This window comes from Lactuca virosa, chromosome 9 (assembly GCF_052849685.1).
Source record: "Lactuca virosa cultivar CGN04683 chromosome 9, Lactuca_virosa_CGN04683_v6, whole genome shotgun sequence".
Lineage (NCBI taxonomy): Eukaryota > Viridiplantae > Streptophyta > Magnoliopsida > Asterales > Asteraceae > Lactuca > Lactuca virosa.
The window spans coordinates 276,550,544-276,556,193 of NC_136434.1; the positions used below are offsets into that span (position 1 = coordinate 276,550,544).

Consider the following 5,650-nt stretch of genomic DNA (forward strand, 5'->3'; position numbering starts at 1 on the left):
TCCTGCCAAACAATCCATTCTTAAATATTTTGATGAGGATGCATTCTAAAAAGGCTTGTTGATAATATATTCTGAAAGAGTATGAGGATGAAGATGTAACTTTTCCCCCCTTCGATTTGCAGGTCTTTAAAGAAATGAACACTAAAATCCATATCCAAATAGGAAGAACATGAAGTAACCCACTGTTGAAAAAAACCGATTCTAGAGACATTATCTCATAATCAATTTGTATATAATAAAATGAAGAGAAAATTAATCCATTAATCCATTTACTTTGTATTAAAATTTAACTAAAACCACCTGAAAGTTTTGATCCTTCTAACTTAGGTAACAATCTATGAACAGTATAATAGTAATAAACTAATAATGCTCCATTAAACCAAAAGCAAATGAATCTGGTGTTTCATTCTTCATTACTAAAGGAATTACCAATAATTAAAAAAGATGAAGTATATAAAAAAATTGCATCGGCGTCAATCAAAAAAGTAAACAAAATGAATTAATTATGTGGATCTTCATTAATCACTTTGTGACTATCACACAAAACAATTAAAAGAAATAAAAATTAAAGATTTACGCATGATATGTATTCAAATCATAATCACAAAAGTTAATAATCACTCGATTCTAATTTCGCACTTTTCAATTTGTAAAGCGTCATAATAACAAAGTGAAGATACTAAGAACTTTCTTTTGTGGTCGGCGATTGAAGTTTTAGGGCTAGGGTTAATTCGACCTGATGTTCTTAAAAATTACCTCAGAAAGCCTCCAAACCGTAACACATAATCAAAATTACAGAGTATTCAGAAGATAATATATATATATATATATATATATATATATATATATATATATATATATATATATATATATATATATATATATATATATATATATATATATATATATATATATATATATATATATATATATATATATATATAGAGAGAGAGAGAGAGAGCGAGAGACAGAAAAGATATATATGCTAGGATCTTCAACGAAGATTCCTATGCTGATTCCAGATTATTATGATCAGTGGGCTGATCGAATGGAGGATTATCTAAATGGACTGGATGAGGAGATTTGGAATTGCATTAATGGAAATGTTCAAGCTCCTTCGAATGATCAGAACATTGGTTCATCTGGTTCAACTCAAGCTGTTAATGAACAATCTACGAGGTTGAATAACAACGAGAAAAGATACATGAGGGAACTGCGAGGTGCATTGCCACCTGTTGTTTACAACTATGTACGTGGTTGTAAAACTGCTAAAGAAATGTGGAATACTCTCAAAGAGAAGTTTCAAGGAAGTGAGAAAACGAAGATTAATTATGTGAAGCAGTGCTTGGTTAAGTTGAAAGAGTTCAAACAAAAAGATGGTGAATCCATTGAAAGATACTATGATCGCTTGAACGAACTCATTTACAGATGCAATTGTTATGGAGTCAGAAGGTCAACCATCGAGTTCAATCTCACGTTCATTATGGGACATCGTAAGGAATGGAGAAGTGTTAGCATGATGGTGAAAAATCAGCAGAGTTTTCTGATGGTATGCCTCTAGGAATTTCTGGTACTTTCAACTTCATGATTGTATTCCAGGCTGAGCACAACATCCTTATGCACCCATTTCACATGCTAGGCGTAGCTGGTGTATTCGGCGGCTCCCTATTTAGTGCTATGCATGGTTCTTTGGTAACCTCTAGTTTGATTAGGGAAACCACAGAAAATGAATCTGCTAATGAAGGTTACAGATTCGGTCAAGAAGAAGAAACTTATAATATCGTAGCCGCTCATGGTTATTTTGGCCGATTGATCTTCCAATATGCTAGTTTCAACAACTCTCGTTCTTTACATTTCTTCCGAGATGCTTGGCCTGTAGTAGGTATCGGGTTCACTGCTTTAGGTATCAGCACTATGGCTTTCAACCTAAATGGTTTCAATTTTAACCAATCGGTAGTTGATAGTCAAGGCCGTGTAATTAATACTTGGGCTGATATCATTAACCGTGCTAACCTTGGTATGGAAGTTATGCATGAACGTAATGCTCATAATTTCCCTCTAGACTTAGTTGCTATCGAAGCTCCATCTACAAATGGATAAGACTTTGGTCTTATTGTAATTGTATAGGAGTTTTTGAACTAAAAAAGGAGCAATAACGCCCTCTTGATACCAAACAACACCAAAACATGTTGTTTTTGGTCCTAGACCAAGAGCTATAATATCTTATGAAAAGCAAAGTATAACCCACAATTTATGACCTAACACAGCTTTCGACTGAAATTTGGAGAGATTATCCTTGTGATTCATAATGAAGCATCTGCATCCAAAAACATGGAAAAATATAACATTAGGTTTCGTTTTGTTTATTATCTCATAAGGTGTTATGTTAAAATGACGATGAATGAAAGAACGATTTTGCGTAAAGCAAGCACTCGAAACCGCTTTTGCCTAAAAGTATTGTGGCAAATTCGCATATGTAAGCATTGTTCTCGCCGCTTTACACAAGGAAGATTCATGCTTTCGACTACACCATTTTGTTGCGGTGGGATGGAGATGAAAAATTATGAGATATGCCCAATTCGGTCAAAAAGGAATATAGAATTCAATTTTTAAACTCCGTTCCATTATCACTTTTTATCATTCGATATTTCTTCTATAAGCTCAATTCGATGTTTTTGATAAAATCAATCATCACTTGAGCATCTTCAGAGTTCCGTCAAAGAAAGAAAACCCAAGTAAACCTGGAAAAATCATCAACAATAACTAGTATGTCCTTCTTCTTATTGGGAGTCTCAACAGTCGAAGGTCCACACAAGTCAATGTGAAGAAGTTCCAAAGGTTCGATGATTTTTGAATCTATGATGATCGGATAACCTTGATGATGTTGTTTTCCCTGTTCACATGCAACACACAAAGAATCATTATCATATTTCAAAATAGGTAAACCACGAACAAGATCATTAAGAACAAGTTTGTTTAGTTTTTTTAAGTTGAGATGACAAAGACATCGATGCCATAACCAGATAAGATCGGAATATGCTTTCGAAAACAAGCATGCTTAGGGAATGCCCACAATTGGTTTCATGTTAAGAATGCACATGTCTCATTTTATTTTCGACTTCAATATAATCTCTTTTTTTCCTTGTTGGAAATAATACTTCTGTCCTCATCACAGAGAACCTGATTATCAATGCCAACAACTAGTTGTGTGACACTAATCAAATTGAATTTTCTCTTGAGAATACTTTCCTAATTGATATTGCTTTCCTTTTCCATCAAGCCAATGATTAATGTTCTTAACATCACTTCTACCTTTTGCAAATGATGCTTTTAATTTTTATTTCGGATCGAGATTTGGAAAATGTGGATTTTTAGGTTTGAAGGGCTTAGTTTTCTTTCCTTTAATTTCCAATTTTTCAAATTCTCTTTTTGGAAATAACCTTTGTGGATGATTTTGAAAATGATTTTGATATCGGTTTTGAAAACCAACACCATTTTGTAGAAAAACCTTTCGATTTTGATCAAAACTTCTTTGCGCATTACATTGACCAAAATTCCTTTGTTCACGATTTTGAACAAACTTCCATTGTCCATTCTTTTGACCAAAACCCTTTTTATCACGATTTTGAGAAACACTCTTTTGTCCATGATTTTGACCAAAACTCTTTTGATCATGATTTTGAACAAAACTCCTATGTCCCTGATCTTGAACATTTCTTTGAAAATCATTCGGTCGAAATTGATTTTGGACATAGGTTCGACTCTTTTGAAAGTCATTTTGTTTATGAAAATGTTGACTATGAACTTTCTTTGCATTTTGTGAAAAGGTTTTCACTGTTTCAGAAGATTTTTGTTGAAAAACCTGTTGTTTGTGAAAAGCTTTCTCAGATTTCCAATAAACTTTATTTTGTGCTTTTGATTTCGAAATTCCTTCACCACAAGCCAATTTTTCTACCATTTCTTTGAAAGATTTTGTTTATACCTCTTGATGTTTTGAATCATTGGGTGATGAATCAACACATTTTTCTTTGTTTTTATTGTTAACAACAAAATTTTCTATTTTCATTGCCCAAACACGTTTTGGTTATTGTTGATGAAAAGTTGTTGAGTTTTTGTTCAAACCATTTTCGACTGTGTTTTGGTTCGAATAAAAACCTTCTTTTGTCACATCCTCATTGTCTTCTTCTACCAGCTTTTGCAATTTTGGTTTTACTTTATCAGCATTTCCTTGAGTAACAAAGACTTGATTTGGAAACACAACATTATTTGATTCCTTGAGCCTAGGATAAATCGTTGTATTTGATTTAAGATAATGTTTTCCTTTATCTTTCAAAACTTTCATGAACTCCTCTGATTCTTCGAAGAATTGTTTTACCACAACTCTTGGAAAGTGTTTCTCATTCGAAACATCATCCTCATCACTCCCATAGTCTCCAACTACAACAATCTCATAAGAATCACAGGTTTTGGAGGTCGAAGGTTGATCAGTGTTTACTTTTGACACTAAATCATTACATTTTTCTTTTCGTTTAGTCATAGAATTGACATTAATGAAATATAATCGTGAGCAATCGACACACTCCTCAACCTTAATTTCACTGATTGTGTCAGAATTATCTTCAATATCAGGAAAATTTTGTTGAGAGTCAAGTGTCGACTTATCAGTCATGTTCAAAATCTTGAATTGTTCGTTTTTCGTTAAGGTTTCATTCATAATTTTCACAAGATCATTAGCATTCAAATGTTCATTAATATTTAGATTCCCATGCTGTCACACCTAGCATTTTAGCTTGGAAATTATGTCCTCATGTAAACATCAACTATTGTAAGACTTTTAATTTAAGTAGATATCATACTCTATGCTCAATCGAAATCATCCATTTGAATCAAAATTCCTGAGTGAAGTTCAAAATCTAATACAATGCATCTCGTATACTTAACTATGGGTCTAAACTCTAACAATTCCGATTCAAACTTATTATGGACTAGGATCCTCTTATTGGACCTAATGGGCCAGTAAACCTTCTATTTGATGATTTTGGACCAATGAAACCCAATTGGGCTCTAGTTGGGCCCACATTCGTCAAACCATAGCAATTGGGCCATGTTGGGCCTAAAATAACTCACCTATTCTTATGGACCTCTATGGGCCGTGAACCACCTTAAGGAACCATGATGGGCTGTGAACCCATCTTCTCATAGTAATTTGGCCTTAAACCCCACCCCTTTATCACCTTTGGGCCATGAACCCTCAAGAAGGGCCCAATGGGCCGAAAATACTTAACTTGGGCCTCATAATGTCAAACATGAGCTAGTATGGCCAAAGTTTTTCTCTTCTCTCTTCCCTCCCTTATTCTCGGCCCAACTATAAAAAAGAAAGAAAAAAGAAATAATAAGAGGATAATTAGGGTGTTGCCACCTAATTATTGTTTAATGGATTTCCAAGCACTTAACCTACATATCTCTAGGAGTAATCCTTCATGTAATACCCACACATCAAATCACTCTATTCTTCTTCTTCTTACCCTTGGCCGAGTGCACCTACAACACCCCTATTTTTCCACTTCACAATCACTAACAATTCCTCTCATATCTCTCTATAAAACCAAGGAGTATTCTACCCTTTTTCTTCCAAGATTCGTGAACTAGA

The 5,650-nt window shown here is 33.8% G+C and overlaps 1 pseudogene; it reads left to right on the forward strand.

Annotated features, from left to right (window-relative positions):
* The first annotated feature begins 1,009 nt into the window (after window positions 1–1,009).
* Window positions 1,010–2,162, forward strand: LOC145140559 (photosystem II protein D1 pseudogene; annotated as a pseudogene).
* Window positions 2,163–5,650: the final 3,488 nt, after the last annotated feature.